At 50.7% G+C, this 20,413-nt stretch overlaps 1 pseudogene; it reads left to right on the top strand.

Annotated features, from left to right (window-relative positions):
• Positions 1 to 20,413, top strand: part of LOC137537241 (zinc finger protein 208-like) — a 98,849-nt pseudogene that overhangs the window by 25,293 nt on the left and 53,143 nt on the right.

Here is a 20,413-nt window from a genome sequence, read left to right as displayed (position 1 = left end):
TGGCACCACTATGCAGCAGGAGAGGAGCAGCTGGTGTTGGGAACCAGAAGCGTGCACTCAGGAAGATACAATCACATGGTAATTAGAGGAACAGCGAGGCACTGCTACCTAAAAGCCCCTTAATCCAGTTGGGCGGACGCAGCGGTACAAAACACTGGGCGTGTCAGAGCCTGACCGCTGTTTTACAAGCTAGAACTTGCTGTATCATGTTTTACCTCTGGTGAAGCAAGTTCTAGCTTGGTAACTCCACCTTCAGTATAGGTAGCCAGGTGACCCTTCTCCCTTCAGTATAGATAGCCAGGTGACCCCTCCTTCAGTATAGGTAGCCAGGTTACCTCCCTTCAGTATAGATAGCCAGGTGGCCCCTCCTTTAGTATAGGTATACAGGTGACCCCCTCTTCAGTAAATGTATCCAGGTGACCCCCACTCTTCAGTATAGATAGCCAGGTGACTTCTCCTTTCAGTATAGGTAGCCAGGTCACCCCCCCCCCCCTTTCAATATAGGTAACCAGGAGACCCCTCCCCCTTCAGTAAAGATAGCCAGGCGACCCCACCCCTTCAGTATAGGTAGCCAGGTGACCCCCCCTTCAGTATAGGTAGCCAGGTGACCCCCCCTTCAGTATAGGTAGCCAGGTGACCCACCCCTTCAGTATAGGTAGCCAGGTGACCTCCCCCTTCAGTATAGGTAGCCAGGTGACCCCCCCTTCAGTATAGGTAGTCAGGTGACCCCTCCCCCTTCAGTATAGGTAGCCAGGTGACTTATTTCAGTATAGATAGCCAGGTGACCCCCCCTACCTTCAGTATAGGTTGCCAGGTGACCTCCCCCTTCAGTATAGGCAGCCAGGTGACCCCCCCTTCAGTATAGCCAGGTGACCCCCCCTCCAATATAGGTAGCCAGGTGACCTCCCCCTCCAGTATAGGTAGCCAGGTGACCTCCCCCTCCAGTATAGGTAGCCAGGTGACCTCCCCCTTCAGTATAGGTAGCCAGGTGACCTCCCCCTTCAGTATAGGTATCCAGGTGACCCCCCTACCTTCAGTATAGGTATCCAGGTGACCCCCCTACCTTCAGTATAGGTAGCCAGGTAACCCCCCTCCAGTATAGGTAGCCAGATGACCCCCCTCCCTTCAGCATAGGTAGCCAGGTACCCCCCCCCCCCTTCAGTATAGATAGCCAGGTGACCTCCCTCCCTTCAGCATAGATAGCCAGGTGACCCCCCTTCAGTATAGATAGCCAGGTGACCCCCCCCCCCCCTTCAGTATAGGTAGCCAGGTGACCCCCCCCCATTCAGTATAGATAGCCAGGTGACCCCCCCTCCCTTCAGCATAGATAGCCAGGTGACCCCCCTTCAGTATAGATAGCCAGGTGACCCCCTTCAGTATAGATAGCCAGGTGACCCCCCCTTCAGTATATGTATCTAGGTAACCCTCCAACCCTTCAGTATTGATAGCTAGGTGACGCTACCTTCAGTATAGGTAGCCAGGTGACCCCCCTTCAGTATATGTATCTAGGTAACCCTCCAACCCTTCAGTATAGATAGCCAGGTGACGCCCCCTTCAGTATAGGTAGCCAGATGACCCCCTCCCTTCAGTATAGGTAGCCAGGTGACCCCCCTTCAGTATAGGTAGTCAGGTGACCCCCCTTCCTTCAATATAGGTAGCCAGATGACCCCCCTCCCTTCAGTATAGGTAACCAGGTGACCCCTCCCTTCAGTATAGGTAGCCAGGTGACCCCCCTTCTTCCCATATAGGTAATTCCCTTGAAGCTGAACACAGAAATAGTCACTGCCACATCTTTATCCCTTATCTCCAGTAGCTGGAGACTCTGGTCACATCAGAATTAGATTTATTTTGCTAAGTGTGACGGATGCCGCACTTAGAATTATTTTTGGTACACATTGGCATTGGACATAGCACATTTCATAAAATGGAAAACTGTCATAATGCAAAAAGTAAAAACACAGACAGTATAGAAACAAGCGTGCTGATGTAGGGGCCTATATATCATTTGGCAGTAGTGTGAGGTGACCGTGGCGCTATGCTCGGAGGACATTCTGAGTGGGGATGCTCTAGTTAAAAAGGAGCACAGCTTTTGGGAAAAAGGAGTTCCTGTGCCTGGAAGTTTTAGTTGGAATAGCTCTGTAGCGGCGTCCTGAGCGCTTGTGGTTGAAGAAGCGACTGCCGGGGTGGCGGGGGTCTTGTGCAATCCTGTTTGCCCTGTTGCTTAGCCTAGATGCATGACGGAGGTCCAGTGGTGGCAGCGGAGTCCCGATGATTCTTTCCGCTGCTTTGCTCACTCTTTGTAATTTTTGAAGGGGGGTCACCTGGCTACCTATACTGAAGGGGGCGTCACCTGGCTATCAATACTGAAGGGTTGGAGGGTTACCTAGATACATATACTGAAGGGGGGGTCACCTGGCTATCTATACTGAAGGGGGTCACCTGGCTATCTATGCTGAAGGGGGGCCACCATGCTACCTATACTGAAGGGGGGGGGGTCACCTGTCTATCTATACTGAAGGGGGTTCACCTGGCTATCTATACTGAAGGGGGGTCACCTGGCTATCTATGCTGAAGGGAGGGGGGTCACCTGGCTATCTATACTGAATGGGGGGGGTCACCTGGCTACTTATACTGAAGGGGGGGGGTCACCTGGCTATCTATACTGAAGGGGGGTCACCTGGCTATCTATGCTGAAGGGGGGGAGGTCACCTGGCTATCTATACTGAAGGGGGGGGGGGGTACCTGGCTACCTATGCTGAAGGGAGGGGGGTCATCTGGCTACCTATACTGGAGGGGGGTTACCTGGCTACCTATACTGTAGGGGGAATTACCTGGCTACCTATACTGGAGGGGGAGGTCACCTGGCTACCTATACTGAAGGTAGGGGGGTCACCTGGATACCTATACTGAAGGGGGAGGTCACCTGGCTACCTATACTGAAGGGGGAGGTCACCTGGCTACCTATACTGGAGGGGGAGGTCACCTGGCTACCTATACTGGAGGGGGGGTCACCTGGCTATACTGAAGGGGGGGTCACCTGACTACCTATACTGAAGGGGGAGGTCACCTGGCAACCTATACTGAAGGTAGGGGGGGTCACCTGGCTATCTATTTGTCACTTGCGGTGGCACCTGCATACCATACGATGATAGAGGAGCAAAGGATAGACTCAATAGTGGCTGTGTAGAAGCTTTTCATCAGCTCTTGGGGCATACCGAACTTCTTCAGCTGTCTCAGGAAGAACAGCCTTTGCTGGGCTTTCTTTTGGCATTTGGTGGTGTTTTCTCCCCACCTCAAATCTTTGCTGATGGTTGTGCCCAAGAACCGAACGTTGGGTACTCTGGCCACCTCACTGCCTTCAATGATAACTGGATTGAGAGGGGGAGGGTGCTTCCTGAAGTCCACAATCAGCTCCACAGTCTTTGCAGCGTTTAGGACAAGCTTGTTGCTCTTACACCAATTGCAGATACGGTCAATCTCGCTACGGTAAGCGCGTTCGTCCTCTCTGTTGATCAGGCCGAGGATAGTGGTGTCATCTGCAAATTTAACGACCATAACGCAGTCTGAGGTTGAGACGCAGCAGTTCATGTACAGGGAAAACAGGATCGGGGACAGTACACACCCTTGGGGAGCACCAGTGTTAGTGGTTCTCTCCTGGGAGGAGCAGCTGCTGACTGTTACTAGTTGCTTCCTGTTGGTGAGGAAGTCCTTGATCCACCCGCACAGAGTGTGGTCGACTCCAAGTTGCGCTAAGTTGTCGTACAGGATGTTTGGACAGATAGTATTAAAGGTGGAGCTGAAGTCCAGGAAGAGGATTCTGGCATAGGTGTCAGGCCTGTCTAGATGTTCCAGGATGAAGGCCAGGCTAATGTTGATGGCATCCTCTATGGATCTGTTGGCTGGCTCTATATGCAAATTGAAGTGGGTCCTGGAGAGCGTCAGTGGCCCCTTTCAGATGGGCGAGGAGCTGACTGATGGATACACAGACTAGTGGCTGGCCGAGGAGGAAGAGATGAAGGTGCAGCACTGCTCATCAGTAGCAGGAGACTCTCTGGTCATATGATGGGAGGTGCTGACTGACTGATAGTGACACAGACCATTGGCTGGCCGAGGAGGGAGAGATGAAGGTGCAGCGCTGCTCAACAGTAGCTGGAGACTCTCTGGTCACATGATGAGAGGTGCTGACTGACAGATACACAGACCAGTGGCTGGCCGAGGAGCGAGAGATGAAGGTGCAGCGCTGCTCATCAGTAGCAGGAGACTCTCTGGTCACATGATGGGAGGAGCTGACTGATAGCTACACAGACCAGTGGCTGGCCGAGGAGCGAGAGATGAAGGTGCAGCACTGCTCATCAATAGCAGGAGACTCTCTGGTCACATGATGGGAGGAGCTGACTGATGGATACACAGACCAGTGGCTGGACGAGGAGGGAGAGATGAAGGTGCAGCGCAGCTCATCAGTAGCTGGAGACTCTCTGGTCACATGATGGGAGGAGCTGACTGATGGATACACAGACCAGTGGCTGGCCAAGGAGGGAGAGATGAAGGTGCAGCGCTGCTCATCAGTAGCTGGAGACTCTCTGGTCACATGATGGGAGGAGCTGACTGATGGATACACAGACCATTGGCTGGCCGGGGAGGGAGAGTTGAAGGTGCAGCGCTGCTCATCAGTAGCTGGAGACTATCTAGTCACATGATGAGAGGTGCTGACTGACATACACAGACCAGTGGCTGGCTGAGGAGGGAGAGATGAAGGTGCAGCGCTGCTCATCAGTAGCTGGAGACTCTCTGGTCACATGATGAGAGGTGCTGACTGACGTACACAGACCAGTGGCTGGCTGAGGAGGGAGAGATGAAGGTGCAGCACTGCTCATCAGTAGCTGGAGACTCTCTGGTCACATGATGGGAGGAGCTGACTGATGGATACACAGACCATTGGCTGGCCGAGGAGGGAGAGATGAAGGTGCAGCGCTGCTCATCAGTAGCTGGAGATAATCTAGTCACATGATGAGAAGTGCTGACTGACATACACAGACCAGTGGCTGGCCGAGGAGGGAGAGATGAAGGTGCAGCGCTGCTCATCAGTAGCTGGAGACTCTCTGGTCACATGATGGCAGGAGCTGACTGACAGATACACAGACCATTGGCTGGCCGAGGAGGGAGAGATGAAGGTGCAGCGCTGCTCATCAGTAGCTGGAGACTCTCTGGTCACATGATGGGAGGAGCTGACTGATGGATACACAGACCATTGGCTGGCCGAGGAGGGAGAGATGAAGGTGCAGTGCTGCTCATCAGTAGCTGGAGACTATCTGGTCACATGATGAGAGATGCTGACTGATGGCTACACAGACCAGTGGCTGGCCGAGGAGTGAGAGATGAAGGTGCAGTGCTGATCATCAGTAGCTGGAGACTCTCTGGTCACATGATGGGAGGAGCTGACTGATGGATACACAGACCAGTGGCTGGCTGAGGAGGGAAAGATGAAGGTGCAGCACTGCTCATCAGTAGCAGGAGACTCTCTGGTCACATGATGGGAGGAGCTGACTGATGGATACACAGACCAGTGGCTGGCCAAGGAGGGAGAGATGAAGGTGCAGCGCTGCTCATCAGTAGCTGGAGACTCTCTGGTCACATGATGGGAGGAGCTGACTGATGGATACACAGACCATTGGCTGGCTGGGGAGGGAGAGTTGAAGGTGCAGCGCTGCTCATCAGTAGCTGGAGACTATCTAGTCACATGATGAGAGGTGCTGACTGACATACACAGACCAGTGGCTGCCTGAGGAGGGAGAGATGAAGGTGCAGCGCTGCTCATCAGTAGCTGGAGACTCTCTGGTCACATGATGAGAGGTGCTGACTGACGTACACAGACCAGTGACTGGCTGAGGAGGGAGAGATGAAGGTGCAGCACTGCTCATCAGTAGCTGGAGACTCTCTGGTCACATGATGGGAGGAGCTGACTGATGGATACACAGACCATTGGCTGGCCGAGGAGGGAGAGATGAAGGTGCAGCGCTGCTCATCAGTAGCTGGAGATAATCTAGTCACATGATGAGAAGTGCTGACTGACAGATACACAGACCATTGGCTGGCCGAGTAGGGAGAGATGAAGGTGCAGCGCTGCTCATCAGTAGCTGGAGACTCTCTGGTCACATGATGGGAGGAGCTGACTGATGGATACACAGACCATTGGCTGGCCGAGGAGGGAGAGATGAAGGTGCAGTGCTGCTCATCAGTAGCTGGAGACTATCTGGTCACATGATGAGAGATGCTGACTGATGGCTACACAGACCAGTGGCTGGCCGAGGAGTGAGAGATGAAGGTGCAGTGCTGATCATCAGTAGCTGGAGACTCTCTGGTCACATGATGGGAGGAGCTGACTGATGGATACACAGACCAGTGGCTGGCTGAGGAGGGAGAGATGAAGGTGCAGCACTGCTCATCAGTAGCAGGAGACTCTCTGGTCACGTGATGGGAGGAGCTGACTGACGGATACACAGTCCAGTGGCTGGCTGAGTAGGGAGAGATGAAGGTGCAGTGCTGGTCATCAGTAGCTGGAGACTCTCTGGTCACATGATGAGAGGTGCTGACTGACATACACAGACCAGTGGCTGGCCGAGGAGCGAGAGATGAAGGTGCAGCGCTGCTCATCAGTAGCAGGAGACTCTCCGGTCACATGATGGGAGGAGCTGACTGATGGATACACAGACCAGTGGAGAGATGAAGGTGCAGTGCTGGTCATCAGTAGCTGGAGACTCTCTGGTCACATGATGAGAGGTGCTGACTGACATACACAGACCAGTGGCTGGCCGAGGAGCGAGAGATGAAGGTGCAGCGCTGCTCATCAGTAGCAGGAGACTCTCCGGTCACATGATGGGAGGAGCTGACTGATGGATACACAGACCAGTGGCTGGCCGAGGAGGGAGAGATGAAGGTGCAGTGCTGATCATCAGTAGCTGGAGACTCTCTGGTCACATGATGGGAGGAGCTAACTGATGGATACACAGACCAGTGGCTGGCCGAGGAGTGAGAGATGAAGGTGCAGTGCTGCTCATCAGTAGCTGGAGACTCTCTGGTCCCATGATGGGAGGAGCTGACTGATGGGTACACAGACCAGTGGCTGGCCAAGGAGGGAGAGATGAAGGTGCAGCGCTGCTCATCAGTAGCTGGAGACTCTCTGGTCACATGATGGGAGGAGCTGACTGATGGATACACAGACCATTGGCTGGCCGAGGAGGGAGAGATGAAGGTGCAGCGCTGCTCATCAGTAGCTGGAGATAATCTAGTCACATGATGAGAAGTGCTGACTGACAGATACACAGACCATTGGCTGGCCGAGGAGGGAGAGATGAAGGTGCAGCGCTGCTCATCAGAAGCTGGAGACTCTCTGGTCACATGATGGGAGGAGCTGACTGATGGATACACAGACCATTGGCTGGCCGAGGAGGGAGAGATGAAGGTGCAGTGCTGATCATCAGTAGCTGGAGACTCTCTGGTCACATGATGGGAGGAGCTGACTGATGGATACACAGACCAGTGGCTGGCTGAGGAGGGAGAGATGAAGGTGCAGCACTGCTCATCAGTAGCAGGAGACTCTCTGGTCACGTGATGGGAGGAGCTGACTGACGGATACACAGTCCAGTGGCTGGCTGAGTAGGGAGAGATGAAGGTGCAGTGCTGGTCATCAGTAGCTGGAGACTCTCTGGTCACATGATGAGAGGTGCTGACTGACATACACAGACCAGTGGCTGGCCGAGGAGTGAGAGATGAAGGTGCAGTGCTGCTCATCAGTAGCTGGAGACTCTCTGGTCACATGATGGGAGGAGCTGACTGATGGATACACAGACCATTGGCTGGCCGAGGAGGGAGAGATGAAGGTGCAGTGCTGATCATCAGTAGCTGGAGACTCTCTGGTCACATGATGGGAGGAGCTGACTGATGGATACACAGACCAGTGGCTGGCTGAGGAGGGAGAGATGAAGGTGCAGCACTGCTCATCAGTAGCTGGAGACTCTCTGGTCACATGATGGGAGGAGCTGACTGACGGATACACAGTCCAGTGGCTGGCTGAGTAGGGAGAGATGAAGGTGCAGTGCTGGTCATCAGTAGCTGGAGACTCTCTGGTCACATGATGAGAGGTGCTGACTGACATACACAGACCAGTGGCTGGCCGAGGAGTGAGAGATGAAGGTGCAGTGCTGCTCATCAGTAGCTGGAGACTCTCTGGTCCCATGATGGGAGGAGCTGACTGATGGGTACACAGACCATTGGCTGGCCGAGGAGTAGGAGAGAAGAAGGTGGAGTGAAGCCTTCAAGCGGTGACTATTTCTGTGCTTGCAATGCTGCTATTCAGGGGGCGCCACTAGTATCTGTGTCCCAGCAGCAGGCCCCACTTTAATCAGACATTCCCTCCGGGCCCATGGCAATTTGCTTGTTGCCTTGTGGATAATCCGGCCCTAGTAGACAGCATGGTGGCACAGTGGACAGCACTCTCACCTTGCAGCACTGGGTCCCAGGTGTGGATACCAGCCAGGGCACTATCTGTAGAGTTTGTATAGTCTCCCCGTGTCTGTGTGGGTTTCCTCCACACACTCAGGTTTCCCCCCACATCTCAAAAACATACAGATAAGTTACCGTAATTTCCTTACCAATAACTTAGCCCAATAGTATGGTTGATATGACTATAGTAGGGATGAGATTCTGAGTCACTCTAAGGGACAGTCAGTGACATTACAATATACTCTGTACAGCACCACATAATGTGAGAATTTCACATAAATACATAAATTGAAGAACGCCTCCAAAATCCTGGTCACAGATGACAATAGCCCCTCCCTTATACCTAGGCCACACCCCTCTCTCTCCCAGATACTCCCTGGCTGCTCTCTTTTCCTATGATTGATAAATGAGGCTGCAGTTAGCTGACTGACCACGCCCAGAAGATATTGTCCCCGCCCTCATACCTAGCCACACCCCTTTATCTTCCGGATACTCCCTGGCTGCTCTCTCTTCCTATGACTGATAAATGAGGCTGCAGTTAGCTTACTGACCACGCCCAGATGATATTGTCCCCGCCCTCATACCTAGCCACACCCCTCTATCTCCCGGATACTCCCTGGCTGCTCTCTCTTCCTATGACTGATAAATGAGGCTGCAGTTACCTGATTGACCACGCCCAGATGATATTGTCCCCGCCCTCATACCTGGCCACACCACTCTCTCTCCCGGATACTCCCTGGCTGCTCTTCCTATGACTGATAAATTAGGCTGCAGTTAGCTGACTGACCACGCCCAGATGATATTGTCCCTGCCCTCAAACCTAGCCACACCCCTTTATCTTCCGGATACTCCCTGGCTGCTCTCTCTTCCTATGACTGATAAATGAGGCTGCAGTTAGCTCACTGACCACACCCAGATGATATTGTCCCCGCCCTCATACCTAGCCACACCCCTCTATCTCCCGGATACTCCCTGGCTGCTCTCTCTTCCTATGACTGATAAATGAGGCTCCAGTTACCTGACTGACCACGCCCAGATGATATTGTCCCCGCCCTCATACCTAGCCACACCCCTCTCTCTCCCGGATACTCCCTGGCTGCTCTCTTTTCCTATGACTGATAAATGAGGCTGCAGTTACCTGACTGACCACACCCAGATGATATTGTCCCCGCCCATATACCTAGCCACACCCCTCTCTCCCGGACACTCCCTGGCTGCTCTCCCTTCCTGTGATTGATAAATGAGGCTGCAGTTACCTGACTGACCACACCCAGATGATATTGTCCCCGCCCATATACCTAGCCACACCCCTCTCTAACAGACGCTCCCTGGCTGCTCTCCCTTCCTGTGATCGATAAATGAGGCTGCAGTTAGCTAACTGACCACAAGATGGCGAGCTCCCATCCACCAGTCGGAACGCAGAAACCGGAAATCTATATCCACAGAGAGGAAGTGATGGGGAGGCCGCAAGTTGGTGGGTGGAGCATATTGTCCTGCAGGTTCTGAGCGCTACAATCGCACAGGAGGTCACGAGGTGAGAAAGTGACATCGCTAGTAATCCCCGCCCAGAGCTCTCTGCACTTCCTGTCCCAGCTGTCCTTCAGAAGAAAAGACCGGAAGTGGTGATAGAGCGGAAGTGGTGAGAGCAGAGCTCGTGCTGGAGGGAAAAGGTTACTTTGTTTATATTATATTTCCAATGTTTGCCGCCTGTAACTAATAATTAATAATAATTGTAACATTTGTAAAGGGCTTTCCTCCTGTCACACCCAGTGCCTGAGAGATGCAGCCACCAGGGGGAGGGGAGGACAGGTATTAGGGTGAGGGGAGGAGCACATAGAGGGGAGTACCGGTATTGGGGTGGGGGAGGAGCGCATAGTGGGGGAGGGAGGCAGGTATTGGGGTGAGGGAGGAGCACGTAGTGGGGTAGGGGAGGACAGGTATTGGGGTGAGGGGGAGGAGCACATAGTGGGGGAGGGGAGAACAGGTATTGGGGTGAGGGAGGAGCACATAGTGAGGGAGGGGAGGACAGGTATTGGGGTGGGGGAGGAGCACATAGTGGGGGAGGATAGGTATTGAGGTGAGGTAAGGAGCACATAGTGGGGGACAGGACAGGTATTGGGGTGAAGGAGGAGCACATAGAGGGGGAGGGGGCAGGTATTGGGGGGGAGGGGAGGACCAGTGTTGGGGAGGAGCACATGGGGGAAGGACAGGAGTGGGGGAAGAGCACAAGGTGAGGTAGGGGAGGTGCAGCCACCAGGGGGCGCTCAGTATGCATTAGCAGTATTAGAGGGTCCCGACTGAGTTTTTACTGAATAGCTGCTGGATTACTGAACAGGAACAGCTGAGATTGGAACCCAGATCTCCTGTGTCAGAGGCAGAGCCTTTACCCAGCACACTATCCAGCCGCTTATATAGTGGGGGAGGAAAGGTATTGGGGTGAGGCAGGAACACCGAGTGGGGGAGGGGAGGAGCAGATAGTGGGGGAGGGGAGGACAGGTATTGGGATGAGGGAGGAGCAAATAGTGGGGGAGGGGAGAACAGAGATTGGTGTGGGGGAAGAGAGGACAATTAATTTATTGAAGAACCATAGTGGAGGATGAGGTAGTTGTGGAGATGGGATATTACCAGACTGTGTATTGGCATGTCAGCAGCATCACTTGAAGTAGCTCACAAACCAAAAAAGTGTGGGCACCTCTGGCATAGAGGGCATTCTGTGTCACACCAAAGTGGATAGACACTCCCTGCTTTAATGACTGGAGAGGTGAGGAGGATTCTGGGAGTGTCACATGACTGCAGAGGTGAGGAGGTTTCTGGGAGTTTCACATGACTGGAGAGGTGAGGAGGATTCTGGGAGTGTCACATGACCTTACCTTCAGTCTCTCCATACAGAGTCTCCCTTCTGTGACATCTGGTGACCATCGCGGTGCCCCCACCTCACCCACTGATATCTGAGAGACAAGAGAAGCCCACAACATCCTCACTGATCTGCTGTCGGGGTGAGTTGAGCAGTAGCAGGAATTATGGGACAGTATCCAGTGACAGCCAGTGATTTGTATGGTGGTGACTGTATCATTCTCTGTGTCAGGTTCCTATAAGGAGGCTCATTGTCTCATCTATTTCTCCATGGAGGAGGGGCAGTATATAGAAGGACAGCAGGACCTCTACAAGGACGCCATGATGGAGAATCAGCTGCCCCTCACATCACCGGGTAAGAGGAGACTTTCATTACTCATACAGGAGAGAGCAGTACTTGGGGTCCACCTAGATCCAGACCCCCTCCACCCATCATTTGATAAACACATGCAGGCTCTCACAGAAAAAAAGTACATCCATAAGGGAAGAATGTCAACATTCTGCTTAAAGTATCAATATGTTGCGTGGCCACCATTATTCTCCAGCACTGCTGTATCTCTCTTGGGGGTGTAGATCACTAGATTGTCACAGGTCACCACTGGAATCCTCTTCCACTCCTCCATGATGATAATGGTGGATGTTAGAGGGAGGGTTCACGGAGAAAAAAAATACTAATCCACTTACCTGGGGCTTCCTCCAGCCCGTGTCAGGCAGGACGTGACCTCGACTATGCCCTGGAGGCTCCTGGTCTTCTCCGGTGGCTCACCCAACCTGGTCGGGCTCTTGTGCCAAAAATCAAGGCAGAGCGGCCATGCACATCCCATGTAAAACTTTACTTTATTGAAAAAATGTAAAAGGCATACATTACATTCCGTCAGACAAATGGAGAGAGGTGTACAAGCAGTTCAGGGTGGTCTACAGCCGTTTCGCGCCGTCTGTGCTGTGGCGCATCATCAGGACTGATGATGCGCCACAGCACAGACGGCGCGAAACGGCTGTAGACCTCCCTGAACTGCTTGTACACCTCTCTCCATTTGTCTGACGGAATGTAATGTATGCCTTTTACATTTTTTCAATAAAGTAAAGTTTTACATGGGATGTGCATGGCCGCTCTGCCTTGATTTTTGGAATTACCCTCTTGTTGGCAAGATCGCACTCCCAGTACTGAATAGCCTTACCTGTGCACAGTATACTTCTTCCCTTTTTTTGAAATATACAACTGGTCGGGCTCTTGTGCGCTCCAACGTGCGTCTCACGCCATCGCACTGATGTCATCGGACGTCCTCCAGACTGTACTGCGCTGGCGCAGTACCGTCCGTAGGACGTCCGATGACTTCAGCGTGACCGCGTGAGATGCACGTTGGAGCGCACAAGAGCCCGACCAGGAAGCCGGCCTGGCCAGGTCGGGTGAGCCACCGGAGAGGACCGGGAGCCTCCGGAGTGCCGTCGAGGGCACGTCCTGCCTGCCACGGGCTGGAGGAAGCCCCAGGTAAGTGGATTAGTATTTTTTTTTTCTGTGGATCTTCCCTTTAATTAGAGACGTTGTGCTCCTCCACCTTCCACTTGTGGATGCCCCGCATGTGCACAATAAGGTTTAGGTCTGGAAACATGCTTGGCAATTCCAGCACCTCTACCCTTAGTTTCTGTAGCAAGATGGTGGTCATCCTGGAGGTGTATTTATTATTTACTATTATGTTGGAATGCTGCCCTGCAGTCCAGTTTCTGAAGGGAGGGGATCATTCTCTGCTTCAGTTGGTCACAGTACATGGTGGCATTTATGGCTCCCTCAATGAACTGTAACTTCCTACTGCTGGCAGCACTCATGTGGCCCCAAACCATGACTCTCCCACCACCATGCTTCACTGTAGGCAAGACACACCGGTCTTTGTACCTGGTTGCCGCCACACACGCTTCACTCCATCTGAACCAAATAAGTTTATGTTGGTCTCATCAGACCGCAGAAGGTTCCAGTAATCCCTGTCCATAGTCTGCTTGTCTTCAGCAAACTGTTTGCAGGCTTTCTTGTGCATTATCTCTAGAAGAGGCTTCCTGCTAGGGTGACAGCCACACAGACTGATTTAATGGAGTGTGTTGTGTATGACCTGAGCACTCCCCCCCCCCACACACACACACACTCAGCACTTTAGCAATGTTGCCAGCACTCACTCTTTGCAAAAGACAGGGTTCTGGCAATCTAGTTAAAGCCCAGAGCCATGTTTATGTAGAGCAACAATTCCTCTATAAGCTCCTCAGAGAGTTCTCTGCCATGAGGAGCCATGCTGAGCTTCCAGTGACCAGTATGAGAGAGTGTGAGAGCGATAACACCAAATGTAACACACCTCCTGCTCCCCAGTCACACCTGAGACCTTGTAACACTAACCAGTCACATGACCCCGGGGAGGGAAAGTGTCAGATTGGGCAGAATTCCTCTATAAGCTCCTCAGAGAGTTCTCTGCCATGAGCAGCAATGCTGAGCTTCCAGTGACCAGTATGAGAGAGTGTGAGAGCGATAACACCAAATGTAACGCACCTCCTGCTCCCCAGTCACACCTGAGACCTGTAACACTAACCAGTCACATGACCCCGGGGAGGGAAAATGTCTGATTGGGCAGAATTCCTCTATAAGCTCCTCAGAGAGTTCTCTGCCATGAGGAGCCATGCTGAGCTTCCAGTGACCAGTATGAGGGAGTGTGAGAGCGATAACACCAAATGTAACACACCTCCTGCTCCCCAGTCACACCTGAGACCTTGTAACACTAACCAGTCACATGACCCCGGGGAGGGAAGGTTTTTAATTGGGCACAATCTTGACATTCTTTATTTAGGGGTTTGCTCACTTTTGTTGGGGGTTGATTCACTTTGTAGGACGAGATCCCTGCACTTCGGCCCAAAAGGTTGCCTGTCAAGTGACAGGCAGCCTATTGGGCCAATCAAAGTGTTGGGATCTCTTTCTACGAAGTCACTGGACCTGACAGGGTCCAGAGTGGGACAACTGGAGCGGCCATTAGTTTTGGGGGGAGTGCGAGTAAGTTAGTAGCGCATGCTCCAGCAGTAGCGTGCCTACTTTGAAAATGTTACTTGTGCTGCCACACTAAGCTGCGCTGCTTGAGCAGTATACCTTAGTGAATCAACCCTACTGATTTGTCTGTGAGTCAGATGCAGCCATCAAAAGAGCCACATCTGCCTCCCGAGCCATAGCTTCCCTAACCTAGATCCTCCATCATCTGATAAACACATAGAGACAATGTATTCAGTCATTGTGTGTGTTTCCTACATATGTATCCAGTAACAGAAACCCACCAGAGAGATGTACAGGTCCTCTTTATTCCCAGGATTGTCCACCTAGATCCTCCATCATCTGATAAACACATAGAGACAATGTATTCAGTCAGTGTGTGTGTTTCCTACAGATGTATCCAGTAACAGAAACCCACCAGAGAAATGTACAGGTCCTCTTTATTCCCGGGATTGTCCACCTAGATCCCCCATCATCTGATAAACACATAGAGACAATGTATTCAGTCAGTGTGTGTGTTTCCTACAGATGTATCCAGTAACAGAAACCCACCAGAGAGATGAACAGGTCCTCTTTATTCCCAGGATTGCCCACCTGGATCCCCCATCATCTGATAAACACATAGAGACAATGTATTCAGTCAGTGTGTGTGTTTCCTACAGATGTATCCAGTAACAGAAACCCACCAGAGAGATGTACAGGTCCTCTTTATTCCCAGGATTGCCCACCTAGATCCCCCATCATCTGATAAACACATAGAGACAATGTATTCAGTCAGTGTGTGTTTCCTACAGATGTATCCAGTAACAGAAACCCACCAGAGAGATGTACAGGTCCTCTTTATTCCCAGGATTGCCCACCTAGATCCCCCATCATCTGATAATCACATAGAGACAATGTATTCAGTCAGTGTGTGTGTTTCCTACAGATGTATCCAGTAACAGAAACCCACCAGAGAGATGTACAGGTCCTCTTTATTTCCAGGATTGCCCACCTAGATCCCCCATCATCTGATAAACACATAGAGACAATGTATTCAGTCAGTGTGTGTGTTTCCTACAGATATATCCAGTAACAGAAACCCACCAGAGAGATGTACAGGTCCTCTTTATTTCCAGGATTGCCCACCTAGATCCCCCATCATCTGATAAACACATAGAGACAATGTATTCAGTCAGTGTGTGTGTTTCCTACAGATGTATCCAGTAACAGAAACCCACCAGAGAGATGTACAGGTCCTCTTTATTCCCAGGATTGTCCACCTAGATCCCCCATCATCTGATAATCACATAGAGACAATGTATTCAGTCGGTGTGTGTGTTTCCTACAGATGTATCCAGTAACAGAAACCCACCAGAGAGATGTACAGGTCCTCTTTATTCCCAGGATTGCCCACCTAGATCCCCCATCATCTGATAATCACATAGAGACAATGTATTCAGTCAGTGTGTGTTTCCTACAGATGTATCCAGTAACAGAAACCCACCAGAGAGATGTACAGGTCCTCTTTATTCCCAGGATTGTCCACAGCAAGGTCACACCACCCCCCACTATTATCAGGTAGGTGGGACTGAGGGTCCCCAGAGACCCCAAACTGTATTACATTTTCTCTCTGCATATACTGTTATATCTGTTAAATTCATATTAGGTTTCATTTTGTGAACTTAGGTGGCAGAACTGATACATGTAAGTGCTGTGGTTAAAGATGAAGAAGAGATGTATGTGAAGAGAGTTTACCTGTCTATGGACGAGGGTGACATGATGAAGACAATTAAAGAGGAAGAAGAAGAGACATATGTGAGGAGTGATCAGCAGTCTATGGAGGAGGGTGACATGAGGACAATTAAAGAGGAAGAAGAAGAGACATATGTGAGGAGTGATCAGCAATCTATGGAGGAGGGTGACATGATGAGGACAAGTAAAGAGGAAGAAGAAGAGACATATGTGAGGAGTGATCAGCAGTCTATGGAGGAGGGTGTCATGATGGTGACAATTAAAGAGGAGGAAGAAGAGACGTATGTGAGGAGTGATCAGCAGTCTATAGAGGAGGGTGACATGATGAGGACAAGTAAAGAGGAAGACAATGTTACAGAGGGCAGAACAGGTGAGTTATCAGCAGTAATATAGAATAAATGTTAATGTATATTGCTGGTGGGATTGAGTCACTGCTCACAGACTGCCTATATTAGTTGTTATTAAATGTTCATGTTAGATTTTAGTAAATTTATAACATCTTCCAGACCAGCAGTCGCTGGCCCCTTAAGGACCAGAGACTTTTTGGTCCGAAAATGGGGCTCACTGACATCACGCCGCTAACGCGGTCCAGAAGAGGTTACATTTTCATTTTTAATTGTGACAGTACACAGATTGGTCACAGTAGGGGGTGACTTAGTGTTACCGGCCTGTAATAAGCTTATAATGGTCACTGTACATTACTGTACACAGATTGGTCACAGTAGGAGTGATTTAGTGTTACCAGCCTGTAATAATCTGATAATGGTCACTGTACATTACTGTACACAGATTGGTCACAGTAGGGGTGATTTAGTGTTACTAGCCTGTAATAAGCTGATAATGGTCACTGTACATTAATGTACACAGATTGGTCACAGTAGGGGTGACTTAGTGTTACTGGCCTGTAATAAGCTGATACTGGTCACTGTACATTACTGTACACAGATTGGTCACAGTAGGGGTGACTTAGTGTTACCGGCCTGTAATAAGCTGATAATGGTCACTGTACATTACTGTACACAAATTGGTCACAGTAGGGGGTGTCTTAGTGTTACTGGCCTGTAATAAGCTGATAATGGTCACTGTACATTACTGTACACAGATTGGTCACAGTAGGGGTGACTTAAGGTCCGTACACACGACGGACTGGAGGCAACGACGGGTCCGTCGTCACCTCCCGCTGGGTGGGCGTTCCAACGACAGTCCGGCGTGTGTACGCACTGTCGGTGAACTGATACGGCTGCTTCTGAGCGATCCGCCCGGCTGGTGTTACCAGCCTGTAATAAACACAGGGGAGCAGAGGTGGCACAGAGGGGGACACTGGAAGCACAGGGGAGCAGAGGTGGCACAGAAGGGGACACTGGAAGCACAGGGGAGCAGAGGTGGCACAGAAGGGGACACTGGAAGCACAGGGGAGCAGAGGTGGCACAGAGGGGGACACTGGAAGCACAGGGGAGCAGAGGTGGCACAGAAGGGGACACTGGAAGCACAGGGGAGCAGAGGTGGCACAGAGGGGGACACTGGAAGCACAGGGGAGCAGAGGTGGCACAGAGGGGGACACTGGAAGCACAGGGGAGCAGAGGTGGCACAGAGGGGGACACTGGAAGCACAGGGGAGCAGAGGTTGCACAGAGGGGAACACTGGAAGCACAGGGGAGCAGAGGTGGCACAGAGGAGGACACTGGAAGCACAGGGGAGCAGAGGTGGCACAGAGGGGGACACTGGAAGCACAGGGGAGCAGACGTGGCACAGAGGGGGACACTGGAAGCACAGGCGAGCAGAGGTGGCACAGAGGGGGACACTGGAAGCACAGGGGAGCAGAGGTTGCACAGAGGGGGACACTGGAAGCACAGGGGAGCAGAGGTTGCACAGAGAGGGACACTGGAAGCACAGGGGAGCAGAGGAGGCACAGAGAGGGACACTGGAAGCACAGGGGAGCAGAGGGGGACACTGGAAGCACAGGCGGGCATTAAGAAGGTACAGGGAACAGAGATGGCAGAGTGTTACAGTTCTTATCTTGTTTGTTAACCGTGGACTACCTGTATATTCCAAGCACAGTAATAGTTCTCCCACTCTTGCATATAAATCAGCCCATACAGAGGGTTAGGTAGCCAAACATCCATACCCGCCATGTAATTAGGCAGCCAATAGGCCACTGATACCACACTGGTCATATAATGTGTTCCTGCCTCCTGATACACAGGACAGCAACAATCAAGTCTGCCCAATCAAACTTCAGTTTGTCAGATAGTTGAAGGGGCGGGATCAAGCTCTGTCCAGATCGGTTGCAGAGTGGTTGCAGGCATCTAGATGCATAGAGTGAGGAGGCGTCGTCGTCTGTGCACTGGCCACTCCCACAAATGTGTTTTGATCACTTCCGAATCTTCATAATGATGTGGGAGGAGTTACCCAAGCATCACTTAAGTACAGTTTGGTTACTAGGCAACCACTGTCACAGGTATTCTACAAGCACCAGTCCTAATTCCCATCATGTAACCACATATCACATTCTTAATCAAAGAGCTGAGAGACGATTACTGAGTCATTATTATGCTGATCACATGTCTGATGACATCATTTTACAAGAACACGTTTAGTGTCAGCTCATTGGTCACACCGCGTGCAGCCAGTGTGTGTGTGTGTGTTTTTTTTTCCAATTTTTATTTATTGAGAAACCTTTTTACACAATATAAAAAAACAAAGTGACCACAAAGAATGCACTATAGACCGTATGGTTGACATGATAGTACCTTGATAGGTAAAGATAGGATTTCCCAATCTCCTGCTATCAAACATATCTCGTCATAAAGGCTAATATATAAAAGGCAAAAAGGAAGCGATTCTTCTGTCTCTAATGGGTGGATCCAGCATACATTAATCCAGAGATTTCATTCTTTATAGGCCTTTAAAGCAGGGCTGTGGAGTCGGAGTCAGAGCCATTTGGGTACCCTGAAATCAGAGTTGGAGTCGGAGTCGTGGTTTTGTAAACTGAGGAGGTGGAGTCGGAAGATTTTTGTACCGACTCCACAGCCCTAATTTAAAGAGACATTGAAGCGAAAAAAATTATGATATAATGAATTGATTGTGTAGTACAAATAATTACTAGATCATTAGTAGCAAATAAAATATTCTCCTATTTTTATTTTTGGTTATATAGGTTTTTTTTTTTTTTTTTTTTTTTTTTAATAACATTGCATCATTCTTTAATATTTGCAGTTTACACACTATTCGGCATTCTAAGTGATTTTACAGAGCAGGCCAGTGAACTTTTGACCTCTGTTCTCTGGAGAGGAAAATAAAATGCAATGACAGTTGAGATGATAAGCTTCCGAAGACAGAGCTCTCTGCGACTTTGAAAGTCGTGGAGCTCAATGGCTCTTTTGCATAGACAACAACTGCAATTTCTTAACTCTTCCTGTGCTGGAAACAATATTAGACTTATATCTCTGCTCCTAATGTACAAATCATTATATCATCATTTTTTTTTTCTGCTTCAGTGTCTCTTTAACTTCCAACTTTCCTTTGGTATCTACAGCAGTGCCAGGAGGGCGAGTTACCATTTTTCCAATGGTAACTCGCCCTCCTAGGATTCCTCTATAAAGTCTACAGCAGAAGGCAATATTAAACATTAGCAGAGAGTTTCTAATATTCTGCTGTGCAGAGCTTTGGATGTCTTGTTGGCAGAGTCTATCTTGTATTAAAACACAGAGTTGGTGAACATCAAACAAACTTAAAGGAACCCTGATCTCTCCATAAAATCACAGTATGGACTTACCTAGGGCTTCCTCCAGCCCACCGCAGCTTTGCGAGGTCCCCCCAGCGTCGTCCTGGCTTCTCTCCCGATCCCACTGGTGGCTCTGTTATTTAGCAACTTCGGCCTGAAGCTGTCTGTGCACATCCCCGCCGTGCATGCAAGTAATATTACACTGACTGGCGTGAGAGTCCTGCACATGCGCAGTTCAGTCTTAGAAAACCTCTAGTGCGCTTGGCCAAGACTGAGACTTGCATTTGCCATATACTCCTACACCATTGCCTGATGAAGCAAGGTCCTACCTGTGAATCACGTTGCAATGAACCTTGGAGTACAGTGTTCTCCCCAGGCTCTTTTAGCCGGGTGCTCCACCCGGCTAGTTTTGGTGAGCACCCAGCTGTCATCACCTCACCTGCTCCTATGCTATAAGCAGAGCTGCGCACAGAAGCACCAGCCCTGCATTCTCTCATATTGCCAAACCCAGCAACATTTTCATGCCACCCAGCTGGAAAAAAAATTCTGGGTAGCACACTGGAGTGTATCAATACATTTTCTCTGTTT

This window comes from Hyperolius riggenbachi, chromosome 10, assembly GCF_040937935.1.
Source record: "Hyperolius riggenbachi isolate aHypRig1 chromosome 10, aHypRig1.pri, whole genome shotgun sequence".
Classification (NCBI taxonomy): Eukaryota; Metazoa; Chordata; class Amphibia; order Anura; family Hyperoliidae; genus Hyperolius; species Hyperolius riggenbachi.
Note: the sequence above shows the minus strand (reverse complement) of the source record. Positions and strands in the feature narration are given on the sequence as shown.